The sequence below is a fragment of the Thermobia domestica genome, chromosome 8 (assembly GCF_964235325.1).
Source record: "Thermobia domestica chromosome 8, izTheDome1.hap1.1, whole genome shotgun sequence".
Taxonomy (NCBI): Eukaryota; Metazoa; Arthropoda; class Insecta; order Zygentoma; family Lepismatidae; genus Thermobia; species Thermobia domestica.
In genome coordinates this window covers 131132370-131151986 of record NC_137461.1, presented here as the reverse complement: position 1 = coordinate 131151986, position 19617 = coordinate 131132370, and the positions used below count along the sequence as shown (strand labels likewise).

At 35.5% G+C, this 19617-nt stretch overlaps 1 protein-coding gene across 1 annotated transcript in view; it reads right to left on the bottom strand.

Annotated features, from left to right (window-relative positions):
• Positions 1-19617, bottom strand: part of LOC145693207 (neuroligin-4, X-linked-like) — a 412215-nt gene that overhangs the window by 115748 nt on the left and 276850 nt on the right. The gene's annotated exons all lie outside the window — the stretch shown is intronic.

The following is a 19617-nucleotide window of genomic DNA, read 5'->3' as shown; positions in this document are numbered from 1 at the left end:
CGGCACGTGGAGTATCAAACCTTTTTATGTATTTCGGAATATAATGCCTAACTTAACATGCGACTTTACTGTTTTAGAATGTAACCCAATCTATATTTATACTTAAAGATGTTACTGCCTTCGAGATGGGTAAAAAACAGCAGAAAACTTCAATGTAACCCAAGTAGGCTGTTATATAAATAATGTATGTACTCCTGAGAGAAGTATCAGAAAATCGAATAAGGAAGGGTGAGGAAAGAGGGAGTTTTTTTGAAAAAGGGAAAATAGTAGACAAAAAATTTACGAGGGAAAAAGAAATTTTTAAAAAATACAATGAAAGAAACTTTTTACTTTGCAGTTGGCTTCAACTTTCTTTCGCCTCATTGAATTTTTAATTTGACGTAATTAGCATGCCTTTGTCCAATTCTTTTCAATCTTTAATTTCAGTGTACGCTTTTCATGAATGCTTATTTCTTCTATACGTTTGTGTATTTTACGTTAGCACTGACTGATATAAAAAACGTAACCACTACCTTAAAAAAAAAAAAAAAAAAAAAAAAAAAACAGAAATAAGTGACTCTTAATATACATTATTTAAGCTATATTTGATTAGAATAGTAAGGTTTCTGACTTGTTCGCCTTAAAAATTGATTATATATTCTATGGGTCAGAAACATTCACCTACATAAGAGATTCAAATAATACAAGAGGTTTTCAAAATGTGAGTGTGTAGAAAATTATGAAAATTAATTGGTATCGAATGGAAAGCGACTGAGGAAGTATTATGAAGGGTAAAGGAGAGAAGAACAATTTTGTATGCAATTAAAAAGAGTAACTGAATTATGTTGGGGTATTCAGAAGTAACTGTATCCTGAGGGACATTATAGAAGGTAAGGTAGAAGGAAAAGATGAATAGGGCGAAAGAGAATACAATTAATTAAACCAGAATACTATAGAGTGACCCACACAAAAATAGTCCGACCGGGTAATATCAGAGACGAAAAAGTAATTGTGTGTAATTTGCGTAATTATGGTTGAACTGGTGTCCAGCCCAATGTGCAATTGTTTGGCTGGAATTCCCTGCCTCTTCAGTTCTGTTAAAAAAGAAAAGTCCCGTCGACAAGTTGGTGTTTCCCGTACAACAGCGAATTATGATAGTGGAAATATATATGCGGCGAGGTCTATTAAGATCACATAAAATGCCTTCGTTGCCAGGTACCGAGGTAAAAATCACTCGTGGAACGTTGTGCTCAGAAACTGTTGCAAAAGCGGCATCAAACCGGTCAGTGACAAATGTGGGTAGGCGGAAACTAACTGTCCGAACACTAACTGTCCGAACACTAACTGTCCATGATATTCAGCAACGTATAATACGAAGCCTCTGCCCAAACTGTTTGAGCAGATCAATGTGTCATGAACAACGTGTTAGCATGTGCTGAAGTCAATGAAACTGAAACAATCTCAAGTAATGAAATGAAATCTTTAAGTTTTACGTCCCACGGTTATGCCGGTTAGGCTAAAGGAGACGGTGATGATGAGAAATGAGTGAAAATGGTGGAATGAAGAAAGTGGGAGGAAACGGGAGAACCCCGAGAAAACCCACGAGCACGGTGTTTGTCCACCACAAAGTCCACACGGCGCGAGCTGGGATCGAACCAGGGACCCCAAGCACCAATCTCAAGTAATATGTTTCCAGGAACTCAAAGAACCGAACACAGGTAAATGGGTTGCGTACTGTAATAGGTTACTGACAATGGTTGCTTATATACATAAAAATGCAAAATGTCTTGTTTATCTTCAACGAAGCATGGTTTCATTTATCAGGTTACGTGTATGTGCAGAATACGCAGTATTGGTCTTATATCTTGCACAAAACACCCCTTCATGATTGAGAATTTATATTTGGTGCGTAGGTTGAGGAACATATATAGTAGGTATAAGACCAGCAGTGCTCTTTGAATCAGCAGTGAAAAATACTCAAATTTATCGTGGCTTCCTGCAACAGTTTCACGACGAACTAACACCACACCGAAAACTCTACTCCTACTTCAAACAACCAACTTCAAACAAATCCATAGCGTCGATGCATGGACTTTTTACAGAGGAGCGAACGAGGGTTATGGCCCCTTAGTTCTCCGGATTTGTCCTCCTGTGATTTTTATCTTTGAGGTTGGTTAAAACAGCAGGTGTATGTATATAACCCCCATACCTTGGCTGAAGTCCGGAAAAGCATTACTTATATCATCTGGAGTATTACCCGTGAAGAGCTACAGGCAATGTTAACCAATATGCTGTGACGTGCGCAGAAGTGTCTCAGTGCTAACAAGGGCCACTTTCTGCATCCATTGTAACAAGAACGTAAGTCAGTGTTAACATTCCTCACTCTTTCGGACGGTATCCGGTTTCACTGATCCGGGTTACTTTATGTGGGCCACCAATGATGATTTTACTACGCACTGATGATTTTGGGGAGTTGTCCTGGGGAAAATTTCTTTCCTCGAGTAACTAAATTTTTCCCCCTAGGGCTGTATATATGAACGTGCTCAATTTGAATTGCCAGTATTTGCGCAGCGCTTCTCTTCACCTTTCGTGCATTAAAAGTTTTCTTCCCCGGGGGAAACCTTTTGGAATCACCTCTACATGTCAACACTAAAAGGTTAGCTGGGAATCATGATACAAGAAAGCTTCTTAGTTTCCAGCAAGCAACGTACCATCAATGACAGAACACCTATGGTGTTGATATTGATTTCTCCACTCATATTTTAAGTTTATCGCAACTTGTTCAAATATTTATTTTGGACCGTCTATGAAAAATTATCACTGTCACGAAAACTAAATTTTGTAAACCAGATCCTACATTTTAATTGGTTATCCATTACACTTTCTGTTTAAACAAACTGAAGCATACAAAATGTCTCCGTAACTCTAGAAAGTGGGATCTTGGATCTTAATTTTACATTCTTAAATTTGCTACCATATACCTACTGTAGTAAACACTACGTTGCTGATGTTCTATTATTATCTTCAATCAATTAATCAATCAATGCTGTAGTAGGAAGTAATGGAACTATAAGAAGTATAGAACGTGCATCTGCAGTAACAAGCAACACTATTAATGATATTGTTTCTAAGTGTTACATATCAGACATCATATATGTCATATATAAATAATATAATTGGGGTAGTACGCTGACTCCACGTTGGACCACGCATCTTTGGTGTAAAGTGTCTTTGATTTAGTCTCTGATCACAAAGAATTATCGTTGACAATATCCAGGTTTTCTCCTTTTTCTGTCGGTATCTCAATCCATCAGTTCTTCCTTTACTAATAGCGCAAATATGGCTCAGTGCTAGGGTAGTCAATCCTATTGTGAGGGATTGTTAGTTCAATGTGGACCTTTGATGGGCAATATCTACACTGTCATTCCACCAACTCTTCTTAATTATTCACTTTCATTCAGCGGTGTCTCTTGAACAAAGTACATTGATCAACAATAAAATTTTATCCCTTTAAGCTATAAGCTAATTATCTACTGTTCTAGTTCTTACATGTAAGAATTTGAACATGGATTGTAGCGATAAAATTTTACTTTTTACCTATGTGAATTCCGTCAATAGCTACCATTGTTTTCATTAATAATTTATCTTCGTTAATCTAGACTGTATACAAGGGGCGCTAACTAATTATTTCATTTCGTTCCGTTTCATGCCAATGCTTCCATCACCCCTAATTGAGATGTATTTATCAAATTTCCTTTTATCTAAAAAGGGTAAGGATAGAATGTCAAACAAATTATAAATAACTTCATCTTGTTTTCAGAGATTCCAAGAGTATTATTACACCCTTTTCCTTTTCTTCTCTTTTTCTTTTTTCTTACCATTAATACATTCAGTAGTTGTTATATACACATTTATGTAGGGAACAAGATGGGGATTCATCTTTCTGGGTTTACTGAAAATGGGATGAAACCATTATTCAATTTTTTTTTTCTATTCGCCATTCTAAGACAACACTTTACCTCTTAATGTGACAAAAATTAGCGTCTCTTCATGTATTAAAATTTAACAAATTTTAGAAATTTATCAAATGGCTGTAAGTTAAAAAGTACGCAACGGTCTGACTCAAATATTTAAGTATACGTAGAATTGATTGCTTAGGTCATATTGTTGACAATATTGATATTCGTATACAAATCTTTCTATAGGTGTTCATAATATCGACCGTAACTACTAAAACTTTTCATCCATCCGTGCATTACTAAAATGAATCTAAAATAACTGGAATAGTTTCATTCTGAAGTCTAGTCTACGATAACCACTGTCATTGTTTGTTCCTATTGGGTACAGTGTATATTTTATTTATTACGCAAGCAATTACTCACTAATTTGTCTACATAGCATATGTTATTTGATGCTTATAATTGAAGAGTTTGGTAGATGAATAGGGTTATATTACAAACATATTTATATTAAATACAAGGCAACCAAGAAACGTTTTTTACATTCTAGACCAGTGATAAACAAAGAGGAACACAGTGGATGGTAAATATATTTGGATGTCGAAGTAATCTCCATCAACTCTAACACTTTTTGGCAACGTTCCTGCTGCTGCACAATACTTTGGTGATAAAACTTGGTGGTCGGGATGCAAAAAAGTCCGTGATTGCGTTCAACAAGTCTCTCTCATTTGCGAAGGATCTTCCACGGAGGTGGTTCTTGAGGGAATGAAACAGGTAGGTTCCGTGAATATTGTGCATGACACAGTATATCCCAGTCTAGTTTCCGAAGGATCTCCCAGTTTCTCTTTGCCACACGTGATTTGGCATTGTCTTGCAGGACCAGCACTCCCTTGTGATTCCTGAATGATGGTTCCTTTTGCTGCAATGTTCGGTGCACCCTTTGTAACTGCTAAGAGTACAGGTAAGCAGTGATGATCTAACCAGATGGAAGGAGCTCGTGACGCACCATCTGCCGGCAATTTCACTATATAGACAGCATACCTTTCGTGGGTGCAGAGGTGGTTTTGAGATATGAGAAATAGGATTCCGTGGCAACAACCAATGCGTGGTACACTTCAGAGTGTCATAACGAACCAAGTTTCATCACCAATGAGCAAGTGATCAAAGATGGTTGTGTTCAGGTGTCGAGTGAGCAAGAACAAACAGGCTGTCACTCTTTTCTTGTTGGTTGCCGACAATGTGTGTGGCACTCATTTGTTTACCTTCTATGACTTCCCTATCTCATTCAGATTCAGTCTGACTGTTTCAGCGGACCTTTCTACAAGTTCATTACACGTTAGATCACCGTTCAGCTCGATGATTACTTTCAGGGTGTCGCGGTCATCGTCAGACACTTGTGGTCGTTAACTGTGAGCTTCATCCGAAAGGCTCATATTTCCCGAACAGAATTTCTGGAACCAATGCCTGGCGGTGCTTTCGTTCATGGCATTCTCCCCAAATGCCTGGCATATGCGGTGACTTGATGAGGCAGCTGACAGGCCCACTTTAAAGTCATACAACAAACACACGTGAACAAGCTGTTTCGATAGAGCCATTTCTCATCGACACTGGATGAGCTATGTCTGCTATGTGTGCGCAACGTACCTGCTTTACTGAGACTAGTTCCCGATCGCTTGGCAGACACCTGTATCATTTCGTTTTCTCCCTGTGAGCGCAAGACATGGGACGTCAAAAATGGCAAGAACGTTTAGTTTACCTCGTACAATTCAAATAATTTTCAAATAATTCAGTTAGATGGTACAAAAGTATCGCATAATTGCTTCTTCTTTTAGTTTAACGTCCCACATTTTGCACCGAGAATAAGGGAGATAATAGTAATGAGATAGTTGGTAACAGTGCAATGAGGACAGTGATAGGAAACGGGAAAAGCTCGAGAAAATCCATGCACACGGTGTTTGTTTATCACGTAACTGCTTCATCCACCAAACTCTTCAATTAGAATGTAGCCGGGAACGGTAATATGGAGGTGAGACACTATGGCAAGAACGCATTATATTATGGAGATTGGATTTATACACCCGTCAGCTACACCGGTTTCAATTTCCGGTCGTGAGTCGGAGTCCATATTAGTAGTAAGTTCCGTTCTTCATAATTTTCATATTTCATAAAGACGTTATAAAAAAAACTCAAAATGCACGTGATCTCGAATTCGATTCCAGGGGAGAGAGCACAAAAAATTCAACTTCACAATCATTCAAAAAATATTTCAGATTAACTTTCCACGATTATGCCCTTTTGACTAAAGGAGACGGATGACTTAGGAAAGTGAATGAGGATGGAAGAATCTGTAGTGTCAGAATGTAGGAGGAAACGGGATTATCCTGAGAAAACACAAGGACACAATATTGTTCAACACAAACTTACTTGGATGGGGATCTAAGAGACTCCAAGCATCAGAGGTAAGCGCTCTACCACTTCCCTCACAATCATCCGTCTCCTTTAGCCTGAAGCGTATAACTGTGGGACGTTAAACATTAAAAAATCGAATTCTAATGCAATCATTTGTAGTTTCTTTTTTTCAACATATTTATGACAGATTTATATTATAATGTTAGTATGAACTATGGCATCATTCAACTCTGTAATCTCACAAACTATAATCTTTATCTTTATGGCTTTCCAATCATCTTCATTGCTTACAATTGATATTAGTTGTGGATAAGGGGAGTTATAAATAAAATGGTTTGAACTTCACGTGTATACATAATGTGATAAGGAATAATTTACAAGACAACTACGGCAAAAAAAAAAGTTTTCAATTTTGATTCAGTAATATTCTTTTACATGTATTAATTCTCAATCATTCCTTTTTTGCTTGGGATTAATATCAATTGAGAGACTAAAGCTACGAATTTACTCCCGTTTAAAACAAATATATTCCACAATAAATTTCGTAAAATTTTTATTATGAAACATAGCTTGTGCCTTAGCATTGCTTTAATCGTTCTTCTTTCTCGCATTAATTATCAAGCCTATTTTGATTACCTTTGGAGTCAATTGTCAAGCTTGAAGTTGCGAAACCATATCCATCACGTTTAGAAAGAGAAGTTGGAACTTTCTACTGCGCATCACACCAATAAAATAATTATGGATTTTTTTTAAACCCACGAAGACTTAGACCGGTGTCTAATTAAGAAAAGGGTACACTCCTAATGCCATACATATCTCTCCAGAACGAAGTTTGGTATCTTGTCAACTCCTGTGATTACGCGCTCTCTTCACCATGTTGCATTAGTACCAGGAATTTTGTGCTACCTTCAGAAAGACACCGACTATCCTTTCAGTATTACATTGGCGGACACTTAAAGATAATACTTGAACATAGTGTAAATTGGAAGAGTATATTTATTACCACTCAGAATAAATATGGACTAACCGTGATTTTAACAATAAATTAAATCACAGTATCGGCACTGTAATCCTTTGATGTATATGCAACGCCTCCTAGAATACCTCGTAGCAAGATACTGTGACTGAAATTATAATATATTGGACGTTTTTACTGAATATACACCATATGCGAAGTTTATTTTGTCGTGCAATGGCAAATAGTGACACTAAGAATTAGTAAATCTACATAATATTATTTAGTTCCTCGAATTCTACATATATGCTAGCATACTGTACATAAAACGCACCATTAAGTTAATGGAATTGACAAATATGGAGATGAAAATTGACCCTTATGGAATACACTAAAAGTTAGTAGATATTATATTCCATTTGAAGCTATGAGTGTTGAAGAACATGTCAAAATAGGAAAATTTATTATATAAATGTATATACAGTGAAATGTGCTCAAATACTCAGTTAGCACACACACACATACAAAAAGAGAAACCAATAAATCTACAATTTATAGACGTGACCTCACGAAGACGCTTGTTCGAACATGAATTTTTTTCTCACCCTCTTTCAAAATGAAATTTGTCAAAAAAAAAGTCAGAAAAGCAATAAACCTTTCGGTTAAGCATTAAAACATCGAAATTGATCCTCCTCTCTTGGAAAGAAGAAGAAGAAGAAGAAGTTAAGAGACAGAGAACCCTATCGTGTTTTCGTTCACAAGCAGCATCGTATCCATTTCCTAGACGAGTGTTTTTCTCTGTGGCAAGAAATATCTTCCAGATATACGGGGCCTACATGCCTTTTTCTCGTTTTCCTTTTTGCCTTGATTTTTGCCCGTCGTTGCCATAGAAACAGTCAAATGTCGTCATTACTCCCAACAAGGGCCTTTCTTTCCTTTTCTTGTTTTTACGACTGGAAAAGAGGAAAGAGAGACAATACTACAGAGAAGATGAAAAGGGATGTGAGAGTTCTCTAACCTATCTGATGTCTGTCTGTCTGTCTACCTGTTTCCTAGTCTTCATTCTCTCTCTCTCTCTAACTAGGTTAAATGAATGGTTTTCGTGGTTCTGGAATTGTTCCTTCTCATTGCCTCAACGGAAAATAACAATCTGTCATAAGAAATGGTTCACAGACAATTGAAAACACATTAACCCACGTAAGAAATGAGGAAAACAATTTTTTTCCCTCGTAAAGTTGTTTCCACAGTGATTTATTTTTCTTTTTTTTTCTAACCTTCTGCAACTTTTGATCTAATTTCAGCCATACAGAGTGGCTCAAAAGATGTATACACTGTTTAATTGTGAATAACTCTGAAATGGATAGACGACAACGTCTCAGTTTTCGTAATGTCATAGTTGAATGATATATATTCTGTCCTTATACTGTATCCCGATATTGGTTTCATTTTTTCCTTTTGTGAAGGTGGCATGAGTGAAACAACATAACAGTCTGTAGATTGGAGTACTGGAAGTTGTTTTAAAACATGGTGGACAACTTTGAAACGTTTGCCCAGATTACCTATGATCTGATGAGGTCACATTCAATCTCAATGACACACTAAAGCGACAAAGTTGTGTCTACTGGTCCGATGTAAATCCAAAAAATCCATGTAAACAAAGCTGACTTTACAGGAGGTGAATGTTTGATGTGAATTATCTTATAGTGGTTTGATTGGGCGTTCTTCTTTGATGATACAATTACGCAAATGCCAGAGACATCCATGTTACCTGTCATCAGAGATTTCTATAAGGACGAGAGGTTTTATATCCAATAGAATGGTGCCCTACTCCACTACCATCATCTTGTCAGGGAGATTCTCTATGAAAATTTACGGGAACGATGAATAGGTGGAAGAGGTATGTCGAGTATCCCCAACGTTCCACAGATCTCACTTCTCTAGACTTTTACTTATGGAAACTGTCAACCACGTTGTTTATGGACAGATGCCTCGTATATTGCATGACCTATAAGCAGGCATCGAACATTCCTCTGCAGATATAGAACTTGACACGTTACAGTCGATAGCTCGTGCTGCAGCTTGGCATCATAGTAAGTTGTTTTCATTGTAGTTACGTATTATAATGCATATCGAATTTACATATGAATGATCAGAAATTTATATAATTGAAGTGGTCCCTTTGAACCAACTTATGATATTAGTGATGCAGAAATTCAAGTTTGTTATAAAGTTCATAAAAAAATATATTTCAACTCTGTTTATTCTACATTTGCCTAGCTTTCCTGATGAAGAGGACATTCCAATGGTTTAAATCATAATTTTACTAGGATTAAAATCATATTGAGGAACATCATAACCTTTGCAGTTAAAGAATGGCATATTATTCGAATACTAGCTGAAATGTTCGTTCTTCACACAGAAAGAATACCTTTATGGGAAATACGTACAAGATACATTTGAATCAGCTCTCTTCTCCCTCTTAGGACGTACATTTAAATTGATATAAAATGATAAAAACCCAGCTCCACCCAAGCGCTAAATACGTTCAAAAATTTATTTCAAACGATGCAGCTGTTATGTTTTTTATACTTGAAGTTCTTGCCCCCCTTAGGATATATATTTCAATTAAGGTGTTATGATGAAAATCCAGGTCGAACCAAGTGGAAACTATTTTTTAAAAAAATGTTATTTTCATCATTTAATGAAACCAAAATGGAAACTTAAAATGCAGAATATTGTAAACGATCTAAGTAATAATTCACATTTATTTATTCACAATGACATGCAGAGATGCAAAAAAGCCGGCTTTTTTGAATCGATGGTTTTTTTCACATAAAAAGCCGGCTTTTTTGGAAAAAAAACGATAATTTTGGAAATTTTGGTTTTTTTCAACTTCATGATTTTTCTATCTAAATAGCTTTCTTATAGTATATTCTATAGTTAGATAAGAATTCTATGACCTGAATGTGATATTTCGCTCTGAAATTCACCATCAAGATGGATGGAGCACATGTTTTACGAATTAAAGCTAACATGAAGAATGTAGTTTTTGAGGGTAATTTTAGAGGCTATTTAACTTTATTTTAACTTTTGAGTTATCGACATCTTTTTTCTTCTCTAGTTTGCCATCCGTGTTTCATTTCTAAGAGCTTTTAGTACTCTAGCTTCTAGCGCAAAAGTTAAACTTGCCTGTTTTTCTATTTATCCGTCAAAGAGTACGTTTTTCAATATATCCGTCAAACCGTACTTCCACATTTCTGTTATACTGCAGCTGTGAAGTGATTTAGCAATAATTTTCCGGACACAACCTTGAATACCAATTTATACAAATAATCAGTAGCGGATTTAGAAAAGTACTTTAGGAGGGTTTTTTCTGATTGTTTCGTTTCCTAAAAAGTCCTAATTTTATTTGGGAAGTGCTTGAAGTTTATGAGTACAGGCATAACTAATATTTCGTTTCGTTTATATGTTTAGCAATAGTCTTCCGGATACAACTTTAAAAATCATTTTATACTGAGAATCAGTGGCGGATTTAGAAAAGTATTTTGGGAAGGGTTTCTTACTAATGTTTAGTTTTTTTAAACATTCGTAATTTTTATTGACGGGAGCTTAAAGTTTGAGTAAAGGCATAAATAATAGATATTTCGTTTGTTGCAGACATTCCGTAACTTTGGGGAACGGGTTTCAGTCCGAAAGACCGCCCCCCTAACCTTCGCAAAACCGTCACTGCTGGTAATTAGTAATAATAACGATTTAAAAACAATAAAAAAGGAAGTCGCCCAACTCACAGTACACGCACTATTTCTACATTCACAGATGGAATGAAGAAAAGCTTTGTCAGAATGGTCGAATGCTGGTTGAATCCCGGACTTCCCGATAGAAGCGCAAAAGCTAATCACTCAGTCATGTTTGTTGTGCAGTTGTATTTAGCTTAACTTAAATATATTCCGTAGTCTTTTTTATTGGGGGGGGGGGAGTTCCGTAATGATATGTTGAATCCCTCTTGTTAAAAATTCAGAAAACTTGAGGATTGGGTAAACTGTGATGGTGGTTCTATAAAACTTAACTGTAGAATTTCAAGAATATACAGAACCAAAAGCTCTAGATGTGCAGCCTTTAAGTGTATCATATAAATCTAAGTATTTCTCTTATGTTTTATTTTAATTTTATTTTGTTTCAAAAAGAGGGTATGGAATATTTTGAAGTAAAAATACTACATACTATTTTGCTAGTTATTTGTGTATTCTTTAAAAAGAAGTGTTTACTTTTAGGGTTGGCTGGTTTACACCAACTTTTTTTTTTTTTTTTTAATAACTGGTTTAAACCACAAAAATAAATGAATGAAAAATGCGAATCGTGTGAACTTCTTGGTAACGTTTCCAGATATCAAACCACCTGCAATAGTTTTATTTCATTTTCACCTTTTAATCAAGGTGTCCCATGTTCAATTCTCGGTCGAACCACAAACCTTCTTTCATGCGTAACCCAAGTAGCGGTTCGGATGTCAGTTTAAGCGAAAGTCTTCTCCTTGATAACCTCGGTATTTCGTAAGGATGTTAAGCCTAAATATACGAAACAAACCAAATTGTATATTTCTGCATCCTAGATGCGTGTTGTTTTATAAAGAAGCCAATATTGCTTAAATATATTGATAGAAATTGGCAAAATTTATCGATTGCCTACGTAGCTTTCAAGATTAGCTTGGATTGGACTTTCAATGATATCTAGGTAACCGGTACTAAATTTGTAATTTAATACCTCAGTTTTAGCGTACTGATTATGGTACGTTGACCTTTAAATTTTACATGCAAAGCAATAACAGGATTTTCCCGTTATTGTCTTACATTTCAAGTAATGACGGGATTTTCCCAATGGCTAGGGCGGGAGATTCTCAACTTAAGAAATTTACTGACCGCACTTCTTTAAGCTTATGGGAGTTCTTCCGGCATAACCCCGCTGTTGCATAATAACATCAAGGCGAAACAAACTTCTTTCTGTGAATATGTAATATAAATACATAAAGCAAAAAATCTAAGTCAAAAAAGCCTGGTTTAAAGCAAAAAAGCCTGGTTTAAAACAAAAAAGCCTGGTTTAAACATCCCCCAAAAAACGGGTTTTTGGCATTTTCAAAAACAACCACGGTTCTTGCCAACTCTGCTTACTTTTGTATATAGGAGGTTAAAAAATTCTTATTATATACATTGGTTAATCCTGTGGAATTCATAATGTAAATATGTTGAAGAAAAATTGTTTGAAATATTTTTCCGAAATTCATAGTTTATTTTCAATGTTTTATATTATTATCAGCATCAACCACTAATTAAATGATTTTTTGTGTTATAGAGAAGCGATACAAAGTCTGTTTTATCAATTTAAAGCAGTATTTTGAAAAAAGCCCAAAATTTCCCAAGCAAAAAAACAAAGCAGAAAAAACCGAGTTTTTTTTTTTCCAAAAAAGCCGTTTTTTTTTCCCCCGAGCCCTTGCATCTCTAATGACATGTAATTTATGTTAAATGAAACTAGTATTCAAAAACATTTCAGTGGTCTGCAAAGCTGATGGTTAGTTACACATTTCGCCGCTAGAGCGGCAGTAAATCAAGATGTCAGAGAAACAACGACAGGAGAGCATTTTGTACTCTCGAATTTCATGTAAAAAACATCGACTTGTAGATAGTATTCAACGAAGTTTCATGAGAAAAAAAATCGGGTTAGATCCACCAAGCGGGCACTTAATTGGGAAGTGGTATGGACAATTTATTGAAAGTGAACATGTTTGCAAAAGAAAATCAACAGGCCGGCCAGAAGTTTATGAAGATAGGACAAGCTAGTCGTGAGGATCAAGTTCTGCTTTTTTATCCTCCTCCCCAGCCCGATCGCCACATATCATTTTGCGCGACATGAATTAGACTATTGGACTGATGTGTGCCGAATTACAAAATGCACTCATATTGAACATCTTTGACATGGAACATATCACGTATGTACAATTTTTTTGAGTTTTCTTTCATTTAACACTGTGTAAGTTCATAGGCGTGCCGACCAAAACTTTTCTGAGGGGGACAGTACCCTTCAGCCTTCACTCAACATTGTGGGCCCTAATTTAAAGAAAGGTTGATGTCATTGCACCCCACCCCTTAATTTTCAAAATGTCTCATAATATGAATTAAAGTGCCCCAATTTAGGATAGATAAATCCTACCAATGTAATCACAGGTTCTATTCCAGCGACACAAAAAAATCTTATTTATGGTACTGTTGACAATATTTGTTATAATTAATGGGATTTCCAGGGCAATGATATTAATTTGTAGGTTTCATGATAGTACAATGAACTTATGATCAGTGACTAAACATATTATTCAAGTTCATGTTTTCATTTATGATTTGTGTTGTTTCCCATTTTGACACTGAAATTGGGTGTTTAAGTGTCCTGTTAAAAAGCTCCAACCTCTGATAATATTTCTAGCCATATGAGACCAAGAAACGTAGATCCTTCTTCAAAAAGCCACAAAAGCCCAGCTGATCCCGAAGATGTGTTAACAATTCCGTCAGTCTTAATCTTTTCCAACGTATAGAGAATTTCTTCATAATGTTAATAACTTCCGTTATTAGACTAAGTCTACAAATTCACCTAGTGGGACACAAGGATTTAATGTTTACAATGTTTAAGACGAGACAACAAGCATTAGCCTCGATTAGAGCAGAAAATCATGACCTCAATGAAAGTGACTGTGAAAACAATACTCATAGTTCGTGCACCCACTGCAGAGAATTTCTTACTACTTTTGACGCAATACAGGCACCCTTAATCACAAGATTAGTACTGTGAGTTCCACAATATACGTACAAGGCAAGAAGTTGCTGTTACATATAATAGATGGAACACTAATTCCAGAGCCATCACTCGTATTTCCAGAGCCATCATAAACTTGTCCACTGAGTTGAGCAATGGAAAGATGGAGTCTCACCATCTCATCCAGAATAACTGAAGCTATAAACTCACCAGTAGGTTTTTGATATACTGTAGAACACAAGAAAACTTTTATGAGAACAGAGATCTTCTTCAACTCACCTGCCACAAATACTTAATTGTTCTTCGCCATTCACATCACGGGAACCATCAGACACGATAGAGAACAGAGGAGGGTTTCGAGATTTCATTTTGTTACATACATGAAAAGCAATTTCTTGGCCCATGGTTTTGAGATTTCGTTCTGGATTTTAACATCCATGAAATTACATCTCTTCACTTTTCCCTTTATCTGGCTTTTCAATTCTGGAAAATCTTCAGAGCAAAGGCTCATCAAAAGGCCACGGAAGAAACCAAGTTGGCACAAATTTCAATGTTCGACCCTTCAGAGACTGTTGTGGGAAATTTGTAGGTAACACTAAAGTCTAATTGGGCTTTGAAAGGTTCGAAGGGTGGGGAAAATCTGAACCACTTGCTAGATGTGGAGATTGAGAGATTTCTTCTATAGACACTGATGGTGATGGTGACCGATACAAGATTTGAATTTCCATTGTCAGTTTCAGGTTGTAATCCATCAGCTGAACTATCATTTGAATTAATTTTTCTCTTCTTTTCTTCAACAAAGGCACTGCTTTGGCCCACGTGCTGTCTATCTTTTTCTTATGACAAATTGATCCATTTCAAACAATAAAACAACACTAAACAGAAACAACATATGAACAACTTCATATCAACGTTATATTCACAGTAACACAGATAAACACAGCTATCTAAATAACTACTGTTGGAGAAAACACGCTGCAAAACATGTCCTTTCAAAAACAGTAGCGCACTTGTGCACAGCCCAGTTGACGAAGTTCAACAATACCTTAGAAAAAACACGCAAAGAGACCTACGTTACCCGCACACGAAGAAAAAGGTCTTTTTAGGCAGGTTTTGAGTTATATTTCCGAAGCTAAACAGTGTTGTAAGTAGAGATGCAAAAAAGCCGGCTTTTTTGAATCGATGGTTTTTTTCACATAAAAAGCCGGCTTTTTTGGAAAAAAACCGAGAATTTTGGAAATTTTGGCTTTTTTCATTTTCATGATTTTTCTATCCAAATAGCTTTCTTATAGTATATTCTATAGTTAGATAAGATTTCCACGACCTGAATGCCATATTTAGCTCTGTAATTCACCATCAAGATGGATGGAGCACATGTTTTACGAATTAAAGCTAACATGAAGAATGTAGTATTTGAGGGCAATTTTACAGGTTATTTAACTTTATTTTGACTTTTGAGTTATCGACATTTTTTCCTTCTCTAGATCATTTTAGTTTGTCATCCGTGTTTCATTTCTAAGAGCTTAGTACTCCAGCTTCTAGCACGAAAGTTAAACTTACGTTTTTCTATATGTCCGTCAAAGCATACGTTTTTCAATATGTCCGTCAAACCGTATTTCCACATTTCTGTTATACTGTAGTAGTACAATGATTTAGCAATAATTTTCCAGATACAACCTTGAATACCAATTTATACAAATAATCAATAGCGGATTTAGAAAAGTACTTTGGGAGGGGTTTCTCTGATTGTTTCGTTTTCTAAAAAGTCCTAATTTTATTTGGGAGGTGCTTGAAGTTTATGAGTACAAGCATAACTAATATTTCGTTTCGTTTATATGTTTAGCAATAATCTTCCGGATACAACTTTGAAGATCATTTTATACTGAGAATCAGTGGCGAATTTAAAAAAGTGTTTTGGGAGGGGTTTTCTTACTACTAATGTTTAGTTTTTCTAAATATTCGTAATTTTTATTTGACGGGAGCTTAAAGTTTATGAGTAAAGGCATAACTAATAGATATTTCGTTCGTTTTAGACATTCCACAACTTTGGAGAACAGGCTTCAGTCCGAAAGACCGATCCTCTAACCTTCGCAAAACCGTCACTGCTGGTAATTAGTAATAATAACGATTTAAAAACAATAAGAAAGAAAGTCGGCCAACTCCTACACTCCTAGTCGGCCAGTACACGCACTATTTCTACATTCTCAGGTAAAATGAAGGAAGGCTTTTTCAGAATGGTCGAATGCTGGGTTGAATCCCGGACTTCCCGATAGAAGCGCAAAAGCCAATCACTCAGTCACGTGTTGTGCAGTTGTATTTAGCTTAACTTAAATATATTCCGTAGTCTTTTTTTTTTTTTGTTCCGTAATGATATGTTGAATCCCTCTTGTTAAAAATTCAGAAAACTTGAGGACTGGGTAAACCGTGATGGTGGTCAAGGGCACCCATATTGTGGTTTCCAAGGAGGGGAAGTATAAGCGACGTTTCAAAAATAGTTTCAAATTTTGCTGTAACTAATGTAAAAATCCTATTGGATTTTCAATATTCTGAAGTACATTTTCCTCTAGGGGGGGCAAGCGCCCCCTTAACCCCCCTGATGGGCGCCCTTGATGGTGGTTATAAAAAACTTGACTGTAGAATTTCAAGAATATACAGAACCATGTGCAGCTTTTAATTGTATCATACAAATCTAAGTATTTCTCTTATGTTTTATTTTAATTTTATTTTGTTTCAAAAAGAGGTATATTTTGAAGTAAAAATACTACATACAATTTTGCTAGTTATTTGTGTATTTTTTGAAAGAAGTTTTTACTCTTAGGGTTGGCTCGTTTACACCAGCTGTTTTTTTTAAAATAACTGGTTTAAACTAAAAAAAATTAAAAGAACAAAAATGTGAATCGTGTGAACTTCATAGTGACGTTTCACATGTCAAACTATCTGCATTAGTCTTATTTCCTTTTCACCTTTTAATCAAGGTGTCCCATGTTCAATTCTCGGTCGAACCACAACCCTTCTTTCATGTGTAAACCAAGTACTCTTTCGGATGTCACTTTAAGCGAAAGTCTTCTCCTTGATAACCTCGGTATTACGTAAGGATGTTAAGCCTAAACATACAAAACGAAACCAAATTATATATTTCTGCATGCCTGTTGTTTTATAAAGAAGCGAAAGTTGCTTAAATATATTGATTAAAATTGGTAAAATTTATCGATTGCCTACTTAGCTTCCAACATTAGCTTGGATTGGACTTTCAATGATACCTACATACTAAATTTGTAATTTAATACCTCAGTTTTAGAAAAATAAACACACTGCTGAACAAGACTGCACTTATTTAATATAAAAACACATTTACACGTGACGTTTCGATCTTCTATCCAAGATCCTCATCAGACGTGAGTGTACGTCTGATGAGGATCTTGGATAGAAGATCGAAACGTCAAGTGTAAATGTGTTTTTATATTAAATAAGTGCAGTCTTGTTCAGCAGTGTGTATATTTTTCTGATTTTATTCGCAAGACGTTGACTATGTTTGTGTGTCACTCAGTTTTAGCGTACTGATTATAATACGTTGACCTTTAAATTTTACATGCAAATTAAATTTTACAGGATTTTCCCGTTATTGTTTTACATTTAAAAGAATGACGGGATTTTATCGATGGCTAGGGCGGGAGTTTCTCAATTTAAGAAATTTACTGACCGGACTTCTTTAAGCTTATGGGACCTCTTCCAGCATAACCCCGTTGTTGAATAATAACACCAAGGCGAAACAAACTTATTTCTGTGAATATGTAATACAAATACATAAAGCAAAATATCTAAATCAAAAAACCTGGTTTAAACCCCAATAAAGCCTGGTTTAAACTGCCCCCCCAAAACGGGTTTTTGGCATTTTCAGAAACAACCATGGCTCTTGCCAACTCTGCTTACTTTTGTATATAGTAGGTTAAAATGTGTTTATTATATACATTGGTTAATCCTTTGGAATTCATAATGTAAAAATGTTGAAGTAAAATTGTTTAAAATATCTTTTCGAAATTCATGGTTTACTTTCGAGGTTTTATATTATTATCGGCATCAACCACTAATTAAATGACTTTCTGTGTTATAGAGAAGCGATACAAAGTCTGCTTTATCGATTTAAAGCAGAATTTTGAAAAAAGCCCAAAATTTCCCAAGCAAAAAAGCAAAGCAGAAAAAACCGAGTTTTTTCCCAAAAAAGCCGGTTTTTTTCCGAGCCCTTGCATCTCTAGTTGTAAGTCTTCCATCGATTGTCCAGGTTGGCACAATAATGTGGTATTTTTCCACGAAACAGATACAGCTAGAGTTGGTAAATTAAATAAAAAAAAAAAAAACATTCCACATTTTCTCTTTTCTCTTTGTAATGCTATAAGTGTAGAGGGAAACGAATCTTTTTAGATACTTAGAAAGTGATATTTTTTTTTCTTGCAGCTACCGCTTTCTTGGAAGACTAAAGATAAAATTTCAAGGCAGAAATATTTGAAACTGAGCGTGAAACTTTTGAAAAGTAGTAAGTGAAATTCGAAATATTTTTGCCTTGGAACCAAATTGTAAATCTTTCACAAAACGGTAGCTGTTCAAGATGAAAAGACACATTAAGAATTGCGTACTTTCAATTAGAATCTACTATTTTCATAAAGATACTAGCTCACACACACTATTAATTATATTGTCAGTGATAGGCTATATGGTGTTCTTTGGGCCAAACATTCCAAAGAATAAAGATTCATCTTACACTGGAGAAATAGTTATGCTTCGTATTTCATTATCATTTGACCATTAAACAAATGCCGGAGAGATATACTAACCTCGTATACGAATGTGTTGGGATGTATAACTCGTTGAGATATGATGCTTTACTTTTTAAATTTTCAATACTTCGCCGTACTCCTAAAAAATGTAATAAAGAAATAACGTCCATTTAAAAAAATATATATATATATATTCAATTATAACTCAACAATCTTCACAAAATTTGCAATCGATCAGTGAAAACGGCATCTTTCCAGAGCTTGTAGTTTCCGAGACATCATTGTTAAAAGAATTTGCCACAAACATATAAACTTTTCTTACCACAAACATATAAACGTAGCATTTTAATATATAGATATTTCAAAATTTTCTTTTTGCTGCAAATGAATGCGTGCACGCTTTATGGTAGTTTTCGACGTAGTTAATACTGTTTTGCTATTTTCTGTACTTCATCTATATACCCTGGTAATTGTTACAGAATTTTCTTCAATGAAACTGTAATTCCTTTCAATTCCAGGAATTATTAATTGACAATCGATGTTCCCATCCAGTATTTAATCATTTTTTGCCGAGATATTTGGGGAAGTATTCCTGCTATACAATTTTCTGGGGGGGAAAATCCCCTCCTAGAAAATTTCTGGGGGGGACGCGTCCCCCTCATCCCCCCGGCTGGCACGCCCATGGTAAGTTCTATGTTACTGTGATAGATAGGTCTAAGCGTGAGTTATTGGAAGTTGAAATTGTTAGTTG